Source organism: Theropithecus gelada, chromosome 11 (genome assembly GCF_003255815.1).
Source record: "Theropithecus gelada isolate Dixy chromosome 11, Tgel_1.0, whole genome shotgun sequence".
Lineage (NCBI taxonomy): Eukaryota > Metazoa > Chordata > Mammalia > Primates > Cercopithecidae > Theropithecus > Theropithecus gelada.
This window is the reverse complement of record NC_037679.1, coordinates 33,782,781-33,796,053: the sequence shown is the minus strand read 5'-3', so window position 1 is coordinate 33,796,053 and position 13,273 is coordinate 33,782,781. Positions and strand designations below refer to the sequence as shown.

At 34.0% G+C, this 13,273-nt stretch overlaps 1 pseudogene; it reads left to right on the top strand.

The window, feature by feature from the left end:
- Positions 1-4,560: 4,560 nt before the first annotated feature.
- Positions 4,561-4,934, top strand: LOC112635375 (annotated as a pseudogene).
- The last annotated feature ends 8,339 nt before the right edge of the window (positions 4,935-13,273 follow it).

Below are 13,273 nucleotides of genomic sequence, written 5' to 3'. Positions count from 1 at the left end.
CGAATTTCTGGAGATATTTTCTCCTACACAGATCTGGTAAGATTGACATCCTTCTGTTCAATTCTTCTGTGTAAAGGCTATAGAGGAAGCATTACACATCTATAACACCATGTAGAGACAAACTAGTTACTGGCTACTCTAGTCAAGAACCAAACTCCCTCATTCTCAACCTTTTGGTTTATGTCTTAATATATTTGAGTTCTGGCTTTAGTTTAAGTTCACTATTCCAATTCTGTAATTCTGTGGTATTTATTACTTATTTAAATATATAATTAAAAACTTAGATCTGCAAGTATTTGCATGAGATTTTTACAGAAACTTATGTTTTGATTTTCATAAAATATCAAAATGTATTAGAGAAATATTGATTTCAATTTTTAAGATTTACAATTTACTAGGACCAAATTAAATGCTTTGTAGCTAATGCTAATTCATATAAATCAAGCCTTCCTCACTTAGCAATGCCAAACTAAATGATACAATTTTTATCCATCTACCTAATCATTGCTAGAACCAATCATTTATTTGAATTTGTGTTTTCTCAGTCATTCATGCTCAATGAATCATTCTTAGAACTGCTCAGTCTTAAAGAGATTTGACAAATGTTGCACTTAGAAATAGCTTTGTTTTCCAAATTGCATTTTCTGCACTTCACTTCTTTTTTATTACTAAACATATTTGCATAAAAATAATATCAAATTAAAAGAGTTGCCAATTTCATTTTAATTGACTTAAAATTCTCTTGAAATTGTTATAAGCCAAAAAATATACAGTTGTTTCCTATAGTTTGTATGTGTTGAAGAAAAAACACATCCAACTGAGTTCCTAGGGGTACCTTTGTAAATGTACTGCTTTATTCTATTATTCCAATCAAAAAACTCTAAAACATAACCTAAAAACTACCTCAACTAACTTTTAAATTAATCTCTGTGTCTCTGCTAATGCAAAACAGAAACATTTGATTTCATAAAATTAAATGAATTTCAGAATACTTAGGTCTTTCTATCTCTATGAGTAGCACTATGCAAAATCAATTTCAGATTAATTATGAGCATTGCAAGGAGTAGTTACCTGAAAACATACTAAAAATATGTAACCAAGATAATTTTTATAGCTTTCTTCTTTTATTTCTTCCTTCCTGTAATTTTTCTTTATGTTTGCTATACAACAGCCATTAATACATCACAATGATGTCTGAAAAACTGCATATTTGTTCTTGTTAATTTGTTACCATTTGATTTGTTTGTTTTCACCATAGCAAGCATTCAGACAACTACAACTTAAAACATCAGGAACTTATTTTTCTGTTTACTTACTTTCATGGTAGATTTTTCTTTTGAAAGTGGTGATATTTCCCCCCTTTACTGTGATTTTTCCTAAAATATATATCAATATTATAGTAACAATAACACATTGCTTATCTTTAGGACTTTTAGTGGAAAAATGAATTTTTATTTACAGTTCTGTAGTTTTTCCTCTCCACTTTTTTTTTTTTTTTTTTTTTTTGAGACAAAGTTTTGCTCTGTCGCCCAGGTTGGAGTGCAGTGACTCAATCTCGGTTCACCGCAGCCTCTGCCTCCCATGTTCCAGCGATTCTCCTGCCTCAGCCTCCTGGGTAGCTGGGATTACACGCACACACCACCACGCCCAGCTAATTTTTGTATTTTTAGTAGAGACAGGTTTCTCACCATGTTGGCCAGCTGGTCTCAAACTCCTGGCCTCAGGTGATCTGCCACCCTCCTGAAGTGCTGGGATTACAGGCTTGAGTCATCGTGCCCGGCCTCTCCTCTCAGTTTCATCTTGCATTTTTCTTTGTCTCCATCAATGTCATCATCACTGCTCGAGCCTATGTTATGCCTATCTTAGACCTAGATATTGCTACGTCCTTTTGGCTATTTTTAAAACTTTAAATTTTCTTTCTCCCCTCTAATCAAACCTGTGCAAAATTTACAGAATTATCTCACACAAAAAAGTTTTATTCCTCTGATCAAAATCTACAAAAATTCTACCTATTTGTGTCATATTTATTGTAAAGCAGTTTCTCTGGTTTGAAATTTATCATAATGGAACAGAAAAATCAGTACTATAGAAAAATTAATAAGCAATTTAAATTATTCAACACTGTCACCTTTGCTTGAAATTTCCCTCATTCCCCCTCACCTGCCTTTCTGTGAGCATTTTCCCTGCTTAAGGTGTGAGTCAGTTCTAGATCACGCTGGTGCCTCCTCAATAATTTTTTTTCTTACTCCATTTATATTTTTTATTTTTATTTCTGAAGGTCAGGAACATTATACCACAAGGTTGTCCTGATTCTGAAAACATTTTCCATTCTTTGTCCCTATTTTATTTATCTCATAGCTAATGATTTCTCTAAGAAGTGATAACCTTGTCTTTTTTCTCATCTCCAATTTGTTGTCTGAGGCTTCACTGGGAAGCCATGAAGGCCTTTGATTCTGGACAGAAATACTACACCAGGTAGCCTGAATCCAGCTAGAAAAAGTCAAAAGAAAAAGAGTGCATTAACATTGTCATCCAGCTCGGTCACCTTGGGTAACTATGAGACTAATAGAATGTATTTAATCTCCTCTCCCTGTAGAGAGCTGATCGCCGTATGAAATCCTACGTCATCTTCCCAGGTATGTTCTCAAGGACATTAAGGTGTCCATGCTGGAAAAATACTAACTAGAAATATGTGCTAGTAATGTTTTAGCCTAGCAAATTTTTACATAAATTTTACATAAATTGTTAGTAGCATATGTAAAGATAAGGAGTAAAGTGTAAATGTAAGTAGAACTAAAAATATAGTCAATCAAGAGTGAAACCAAATGTTGCTGACTCAAACCCTTACATTCCTCTAACTTACTAGTTGTGATTTCCTACACAAATAAAGTCTGATTGGATAGCTTCTTCCAAATTGCCCCAATTTGACCAACTTCTCAAAGAAGTACAAAGTGGAACTTGAATATTCTGTGTGGGCATTTTTAAAAATTTATTTCACATACAAACACACATATACACATACTTCCTATGTTTAAAATCTGAAATGAGAAAAAGATTCCTTTGTGGTCACTTTTGGGTTTGACTTTCTCAATATACTAGGAAACTAGAAAAACCTCATCTAGTTTCCTCAACTGTAAAATAGGGTTAGTATTCATAGCATTGTACCAAATACAGTCATGCATTGAATAATGATATTTTCATCAATGACAGAATGAATACACTACACTGATCCCATTCTATTATAATGGAGCTAGAAATTTTCTATCACTTAGTGATGTTGTAGCTGTCTTAAGCTCATGGGGCACTGCATTACTCATGTGTTTGTGGTGATACTGGTGTAAACCTACTACACTATCAGTTGTATATAAAAGTACAGCACACACAATTGTGTACAGTACTCAATGCTTGATAATGATAATAAATGACTATGTTACTGTTTTATGTATTTACTATATTATACATCTAGCATTATTTTAGAGTATACTCCTTTTACTTATTAAAAAAAAAAGGTTATAAAATAGCCTCAGACAAGTCCTTCAGGAGGTATTCCAGAAGAAGGCAGTGTTATCATGGGAGATGACAGCTCCCTGTGTGTTACTGATCCTGAAGACCTTCAAAAGGGACAAGATGTAGAGGGGCAAAACAGTGATACTGATGATCCTGACCCTGTGTAAACTCAGGCAGTTGGATGTGCTTGTGTGCTAGATTTTACAGAAATGTTTTAAAATAAAAAATAAAACTTCAATATAGAAAAAAACTTATAGAATAAGGATATAAAACCATGTTTAGGTTTTAAGCTAAGTGTTACTACAAAAGAATCAACAAATTAAAAAGAAAGTTTCTACAGAAAAATATTATAGTAAGCTAAGGTTAATTTATCATTAAAGAAAAAATTAAAACAAATTTAATGTAGCCTAAGTGTGCAGTGTTTATAAGGTCTACAGTAGTGTACAACAATGTTCTTGGCCTTCATATTGGCTCATCGCTCACTTACTGACTCATGGAGACCAACTTCTTGTCCTTCAAGTTCCATTCATGATAAGTGCCCTATATAGGTGTGCCAATTTTTATCTGTTATACTCTATTTTCACTCCACCTTTTCTATATTTAGATATGTTTAAATACATAAATACCATTGTGTTACAATTGTCTACAGTATTCAGTACACTAACATGCTGTATAGGCTTGCAGCCAAGGAGCAATGGGCTATACCCAATAGCCTAAATGTGTGGTAGTTATACTATGTAGGTTTGTTTTGTGTAAATACTGTATGATGTTTGCCAAAGACAGAATTGCCTACTGACGCATTTCTTACAAAGTACCCCTATCGTCAGACCGGGCATGACTGTATGTGCAAAGCCCAAAAATCAGTGACTTGTACACAGATATGCTATATAAAATGTTATTGTCATTATTGCCATCATCATTATCAGTAGGTTTATACTTCCTTGTTCCCTATGATGTCTCCACAGCATTTGAAGAAAATAAGATGGAGAGTCGCATCCGCCCCCACCCCCGCCCTGGGAGCCGCCGGGACCCTCGTGTCCAGACCCCAGCACCATGCGATCGGAGACCTTCGAGCAGCGCAGCACCTTCCAACGAAGGGCAGATGTCCGACTTATTCGAGTGCAGCATCCAACCAAAATCCCGGTGATAATAGAATGATACAAGGGTGAGAAGCAGCTTCCTGTCCTGAATAAAACGAGGTTCCTTGTACCTGACCACGTCAACGTGAGTGAGCTCATCAAGATAATTAGAAAGCGCTTATAGCTCAGTGCTACTCAAGCTTTCTTCCTGTTGATGAAGGGGGACACAGCATTGTGAGCGCCTCCACACCAATCTCAGAGGCCTATGAGAGTGAGAAGGATGAAGGTGGATTCCTGTACATGGTCTATGCCTCCCAGGAGACATTTGGGAAGAAATTATCGGTGTAATACTAAGAAAATGCATCTACTGTAGAATTTTTTCAACTCTTCCTAAGGAAGGAAAAGGGATGTTACCAACTGAAATCGATCAGTTCATCTAATCAGAGATCTTCAAACAGTAGCGTTCCCACCTAGGAGTGTTAGGAAATTGCGTCTGTACTTCAGGCAGAAAAACTAAGCTCTAAGTGAGCACGTTCAGCTTTGGAAACTGTATTATTTAATGTAGGTTAGCTGTTTTCAAATTTTAAAAGTTTAAAAATAAAACTTTGCATGAAAGAAAGAAAGAGAAAGAGAAAGAAAGAGAGAGAAAGAAAAAAAAAGAAAAGAAAAGAAAAGAAAAGAAAGAAAAGAAAAAGAAAAAGAAAAAGAGATGTACTGTCTTCCCCTGCCTTGGTGATTAGGGAAGCACATGCTGATGTGGAGATGAGGCACTGAGCATTACAGAGGGAAAACTTCCCTAGAGAATCTCCTGGACCTGCTGTGCACTGCACACATGAAAATCAACTTTTAAATGTTACTGAGATCTGGAAGTTATTATTACTACATAACTTAGAATTTCTGACTAATAAATGAGTTTATTAGCAATGCAATATAGCTTCTTAGGAAGTGACTACAGTCTTTACCAGTTTCAAGCTATGTGTCCCTAGGAACTCTGTATTGCTCTAATTTTTTATCTATTAAAAAGAAAGTGAGACTATTATTATTGTAAAGGATTAATATGACAGTAACGCAAACTTTACAGAAATGTAATATGATAGGATGCTTCACATGTAGGAACCCCTTATCAATTATTACTATTTTTAATATTAAATTTGTTATTTTTAAATGAACTAAATACAACACAGGGCCCTTTGGTAACCAGCACATATAGTGGAGAATTCAGTTAAAACTTTTTGGAAATACAATCTTATCTGTATCTTGTGGGATTTGGTAGGGTTCTAAATTGGAATAATTTCTATGGATAAAATCTGACAATATCTATGTAAAACAGATATATAATTATTTGTACAATGGCTATGTACATACACAGCTATTCATTGAAATACTATTTGTAACAGCATGGGAAAAACCAAGTAAGCCTAAATAGCTATCAACAGGGAATTGGTCTACTAAATAATGATAAATTCACATACTAAAACACTATCAGCCATTTTGAAGATGAGGTTATTAATACATAACAATATGGAAGGATCTCGAAAGATATATTGTTGAGTAAGAAAGGTGAGGTGTGGAACAAGGTATAATACAGTGCTATTTATATGAGCAAAAGATATACATGCACAGAAAATCTTTGAGGCTAGAGGATGCACAAGTGACTGATAACACTATTGCTGTGGAAAGAAGTTGTGTTTTGAGAAAAGTAATTAAATGAAGGATGTATTTCTTATTGTACTTCATAAGGCAGGTTTTTTTTTTCATTTTTACCATGCAAACATATCACCTATAAACAAAATAGACAAAAGGAAAGACGATCCATCAGACATACTTTGTCATTATACAGTTCTGTTTTTAAAGAGTTATTTACAGGTAAGTGAATTGAGTGACATTGACACAAGGTTTTTGATACACTTGAGGGTGATTTTGATATAAAATCACAATTAAAAGACAATTTAGAAGAATTATTTTTCAAGTTTAAGACTAAATATTAAAATCATTAAAATTAAAAAAAATTGTACCTTTAACTCATTCTACAAATTTTTTATTCTATACATAAATTTATTGGATTTGAATAATGATTTCTAAGGGGACTTTAAGGAATGGTTAGTCTTGTTTCCAGATTTAATTACACATCATCAAATTTTAAACAATAAAGTTCTAAAGTTATTATTTTAGATTTCTTTTTAATGTATTTCAGTTCTCTAGCAACAACAACAATAACAACAAACTTCCTAAATATTTAAACTTCTCTTATATGTCTAATAGATCAAACTTAAATTACTAATTAAACTTTTAGTTTGGTTTCAACTTTAAGCCTGTAGTCGAGATCAATTACTCAATTACCTATTTTTAAACTGTCTTTAAAAGACTATCACTTTAATAATCAAACTATCTTAAACAATATTTTTACAAGAATACCATACATTGCACTGAAGTAGAATTAAGAGCAAATTGTATATTTTACATCTGCAGAAAGGCTAAGTAACTTCACTGAATTCATATAACTAGATAAAGCAAAATTGGATTCAGGTTTGTCTCATTCTAATATCTATAACATTTACACTATGCTACCTGCCTTTTCTGATAATACCAGAAGCCGGCAAAAAAGAATTGTATTAACTCATATATTCATATGTTCAAGGAATAGGAGTAGCTTCAAGTGCAATTGGACAGTGGGGCTCAAAAGGTATCTTCAGCATCCAGTTTTACCCACATTCGTTTGCGTCTCTGTTTCCATTGTGTTGGCTTCATTTTTAGCTGCAGAAACAAGCCTTACATCTACCTATCATTTAATAGAATGCTGGTGTTTAATTTTTCTGACTTTTCCCAGCAAGGACTGCATCACTTTCTCTTGCTCTATTTTGGCATTATCCACATCTCTGAAATATAGCCAGTGAGATAAACTAAATGGATTCACATAGGTAAATCAAGGGTAACCTTTGGAACAAGAGGGTTCTATTTTACCAGATCCTTTGTGTTGAGAGTGCTGGTGTGTTTGTCTATAATAGAAATGTCAGGTTTTAGGAGGTACAAGTAGGGGGACAACTGAAATTGAAAAAGGAGATTCTGAAGTGGATTCTGCCCTACATCCACCATATTTGTCTTCTGAAAACTTGTCGGAATTCTAGAATCACCTATTAATGTTAAAATGTTTGCTTTAAGTTTAATAAACCAACACCTGATCTAATTAGCTGTGGGTGGGAGGTGTGAGCAAGTGGCCTATACCGGGACAACCCAAGTTTTCCAGAGTAAATGATGGTTGGCAGAGAGCCAGTTTGAAGACTCTTGAAAGAGAGAACTGGACTGTATGAAAGATGCAACAAAATTTAGTTACGTGACATTTGGCTGTAGAGAAGTCTCTCGGCAGATAGTCAAACCCCAGTTAAGAAGCTAGGTATTGAGTCAAAGCTAAGAGATTGTGATACTAACATTATTAAGTAGGCATGGCCAGTGTTGAAGGAATTGGACCTCTTGGCAGAGACCAAGGGCGAAGTTCTAGGAACCAGAGCTCTATGAGGCAGTGACCAAGATTTGGCCGGACACAAAGGCAGACTTCACAGCTAGATTGGTAACAGCAGATTTTATAAAAATGAGAAGCTGCGTTCTAACTTAAGATTCTCCTACCTAAAGTAAGTAATAGTTATAATAAAAGTGGCTCTAGGCAAGTGGCTTCAGACTTGAAGAGACAGCTCCGGAGAAGTAGAACCTGAAAGTTTCCAATTGAGGTGCCACGTATCCTCAGAACCAATTTCTTGGCCCCTTCGCTTAGAACATTGTTTTCCTTTCTTTTCCCAAAACACTGCCAATACTTATATTTCATATCTTCATAATTTTAATAATTGGCAGAAGGTACATTTTTGTGTTCATGTGTTCTTGTGCAATTTACACTTTTAAATATCAGCATAGGCAACAATAAATCAACTAAATAACATTGATGCTAAATAACTAATTTTCAGAATTTCAGAAATGTTAATGCATAACATAAGTACAAGAATACCTGTAGTTGTATACAAATTAGAGAGTACACAAATTTTGTACACAAATTAGATTAGTACACAAATTTGTGTACTAAGTTGTACATAAATTAGTTTAAAAATTAATTTCATTTAAAGTTTAATTCACTGTTGAAGATAACGAAGCTGATCCTATTCTTTAAAAAAAAAAATCTGGCTAAAATTGCAGACACAGCTTGGAGCATCTTATAGTTGCAGAGGTAAGGAAGTTATTTTTTAAGAAAAAACCCACAAGGATGCAGAGGGGATATGTCAGAGGGGCATAGGAGTCAATTGAAAGAGCTCCCAATGGCCCAAGCTGAAACAATTTAGATAGCAAAGTAAACAAAGTATTACAAGATTATAAACCAAAGCATAAAATAATTATCCATGAATCCATTGACATAAAACACTGAATAAGCAAGTAACTAGGGGAGAATAGACAAATCTGTGAATCTGAAGAGTTATAATAATTTATGTAGATACTATGTTCTCAAGCAGGTGTAGCATAACTTCCTATTTTTTAAGTGTTGGTGTACATAATCACTTTCATCTAAACAGCACAGTATGGGAAGGGGGAGAAGAGTAATTTGATAGCAGAGAAACTGACAAATACTTCCTCAGCCAGGTGACTATGGTGTTTCTCCCAAGAACAAGTGACATCAAACTAATGAGAAAAGCAATTAATTGTGACAAATACACCACACTAGTATGTTAATAATAGGGGAAATTGTTAATAGGTGTGATGGTACATAGAAACTCTCTGTATTATGCTTGCAATTTTTTTTTTGTAAATCTAAAACTATTCTAAACTAAAAAGTTTATTTTTTTCAAAAATACATGAAAGCAACTTTTAACAAAAAACCGCTAATTAAAAAAAAAAAAAAAAACAAAAAACCACTTCTGCCAGAAGAAGATGTTTACTCGCCAAACCAAATTCCTTGTTGGACCTAACTTTAAATTTAGCCCTTATTTTATTATTCAGTATTTAAATGATATAATTTGACTCTTGTAACAACCAACTTTCAAAAAAATTAGTTACTCTGGCACATAAAAATGACCCTGCCTTTATGAAAAAATATTTAAAGAGAAGAAAATGTAATAGACACTGTCAAAATTTCTCGAAATCAATTCATTAAACTGAAAAATAGAGAAACTTAAAGACTAACCCATTTTTTCAAAAACTGGAAAAAAGTGATTTTATGTTAGAGTACTGCAAATGCCTGCAAGTTTTTGACTAGGTTTCTTTCATATTTACATGTCTGTGAATTGCGGTACTTTCTTCCTCTTACGTACTAGCTCGTTCTTCTAAGCGGTCCTAAAGACAATCTTGACAGTAACCATCAATCCTTGAAAAATTAAGGACTCCATGAACCTTAATTAATGTATGTCTACTTTAAATGTTCTAATACCTTACTCATTTCTAGAACATTATTGTACCAATGAAGTTTCATGTGTTAATTTTATAATTTTTAAAATTAATCATATTTTTAGAACAATTTTATATTTACAGACATATTTCTAATTTAGTACATATATCTTGCCCCCAGTTTCCCCTACCATTAACATTGTACATTATTATGATACATTTTTTACAATTAGTGAACCAATATTGATACATTATTAGTAACTACAGTCCATACATTATTTAGATTTTCTTAGGTTTTACCTAATGGTTTTTTCTTTACCGGGATTCCATCCAAGGCCCATTATATTTACCTTGGATATCATCATGTTTTCTTTGGCTCACCATTTTTTTCTTTATTAAATTAACAGTTTTTAAAAACAGCTTTACTGAGGTATAATTTATATGTTAAAACCTGCACATATATAATGCATAAAATTTGATGAGTTAGGACTTACACGTATATTGTGAAACCACCACCACAATCAAGGCAATAAGCATATGTATTACCTCCAAAAGTTTCCTCCTGCCCCTTGTTTTGTTTTGTACATACATGTGTGTTTGGTAAGAGAACTCAACATGAGTTCTACCTTCTTAAATAATTATTAAAGTGCACAGTATAGAACAGTACTCTAATTATAGGCACTACACTGTACAGCAGATCTCTAGAACTTATTCACTTGCATAACTGAAACTTTATTGAAAAATAAGTCCCCATTTCCACCCAGCCTCTGGAAACTACCATCCTATGTTCTTCTTCTGAGTTTGAATATCTCATTTTAGATTTCTTTTGCTTTGTTTTGTTCTTTTTTTGATAGGAGAGGACAAGGTAAACACAAAAATTGGGTTTGTACTCCAAATACTTTTTCCGAAGATTGGTGATTCATTTCCATTTCACATTATCATGGATGAACACTTATCCTGACTTTCATGATGGTTTGAATTCAAGGTAATGTTTTTAACATGCGTTTTTCTGAAATCCAGTGTATTCACTGGATTCATGAAAGAACACTGGGTGTTCTTTGTGTTCTTGTTCTTATATGAAAGGAACTGGCACTTCAGCTTCAGAACAAATTTATGACAAATTCAATTTGTCCGTGATTTGGATCTAGGTTAATTACTAAGGCACCATTCAACAGTAATGGCTTCAAACATTTAAATACCCTGTGAAACTGCAATTAATTAAGGTTCTGCTGATTCTAAAAGCTATGCAATGAATAAGGAACGAGGGAAGAATTATAAACCTGGATGCTAAGTTCAGAGCAAAATGTCCATAATCTCCTCAATTTGCAGTATCTGTAAATAGAGGGAGGGGATAGGAATTATGTGAATAACATTAAATAAAAAGTACATAAAAACTTGGAAGTTATTTTTCGTTAAATTTGCCATGTATTCCAGTTCAATGAAATGCCTGTGAGGAAAATAACTACTTGAGGCCGAAGACTAGTTCCATTGTTGCTATTCAGAATTTTTGAGAGTGAAAGGATGAATATTGGTCAACATTCCTGGTTTAAACTTACGTCTTTTAAAACGCGATTTTGTAACTTAAACATCTATGTTACGCCTTAAAAATTCAACATGAGTTCTACCTTCTTTTTTTTTTTTTTTTTTTTTGAGATGGAGTCTCGCTCTGTCACCCAGGCTGGAGTGCAGTGGCCGGATCTCAGCTCACTACAAGCTCCGCCTCCCGGGTTCCCGGCATTCTCCTGCCTCAGCCTCCTGAGTAGCTGGGACTACAGGCGCCCGCCACCTCGCCCGGCTAGGTTTTTTTTTGTATTTTTTTAGTAGAGACGGGGTTTCGCCGTGTTAGCCAGGATGGTCTCGATCTCCTGACCTCGTGATCTGCCCGTCTCGGCCTCCCAAAGTGCTGGGATTACAGGGTTGAGTCACCGCACCCGGCCTACCTTCTTAATTATTAAATTGCATAATTGCATAATATAGTACAGTATTATATGTGCTCTACTGTGCAGCAGTACCTACAGGATTTGTGCTTAATATTATCAAAGGACAAATTAAAATTATAGAAAGTCAAAAACGTCATAACACATCTAAATAGACATTTGTTTGTAGTTTTTTTTAAATACAAAAGCTTTTTCCCATACAACATAAAAATTCCCTTTTTGTGGGCACAGTCATGAGGGTAATGAGAAGCTGGTTGGTACCCAGAACTTACACAAATTCTACAAGTGGGAAATTTATTCTTTCCAGTGGCATTAACTCTTACTTTTTTTTTAAGTAAACATTTTATTTTTATTTAGCTTTTCTCTACCAATTTCTATGGTATTTTTGTAGCTTCTTTCCATGTATCTGGAATGATAATAGTACCAAGTTTCCATTCATATGTTTCATGCACCATCCTTTCACCAAGAGTTTCCTTCATCATAGAAGCAACAGCAGCTTGAACACAGTAACTGAGTTTAGCCATTTTAGATGGCTTATACAAATGGAATCATGTCCTTCAGTCACTGACTTGTTTTACTTAGCATAGAGTTCCCCAGACTCATTCATGTTGTTGCATATGGCAGGATTTCTTTCTTTTTTAAGATGGAATAATTTTCCATTTTATGTTTATATATATACATACACACATATTCACACAATACACATATACATAAAGAAAATGTGATACATATATGTATTTTCTTTATTCATCTGTCAATGTGCAGTTAGGTTGTTTCTATATTTGTCCATTGTACATAATGCTGCAATGAAGATAGAAGTGCATATCTCTTGAGGTACTGGTTTCAATTCTTTTTGATATACACTCAGAACTGGGATTGTTGGATCATATGGTAGTTCTATTTTTAATGTTTTTGAGGAATCTCCATATTATTTTCATAGTGACTGTACATATTACATTCCCACAACAGCATACAAGGGTTTCAATTTCTGCATATTCTCATCAACAGTTAACTTTTGTTTTTTGGAAATAGCCATACTAATAGGTGTGAGGTGATGTTGTAATTTTGATTTTCATTTCTCTGATAATGAGTGATATTGAACATGTTTCATATACCTGTTGGCCATTTTGCAGATGACGTGATTTTTTTAATTTTTAAATTTATTTCTATAGTTTTTTTTAATGTTTAAGTTCAGGGGTACAAGTGTAGGTTCATTACATAGGTAAACTTGTGCCATAGGGGTTTGTTATACAGATTGTTTCATCACCCAGGTATGAAGCCTAGTACCCTTTAGTTGTTTTTCCTGATCCTCTCCCTCCACCCTCCAAAAGGCTCCAGTGTATATCGTTCCACCCTATGGGTACGTGAATTCTCATCATTTAGCTCCCACTT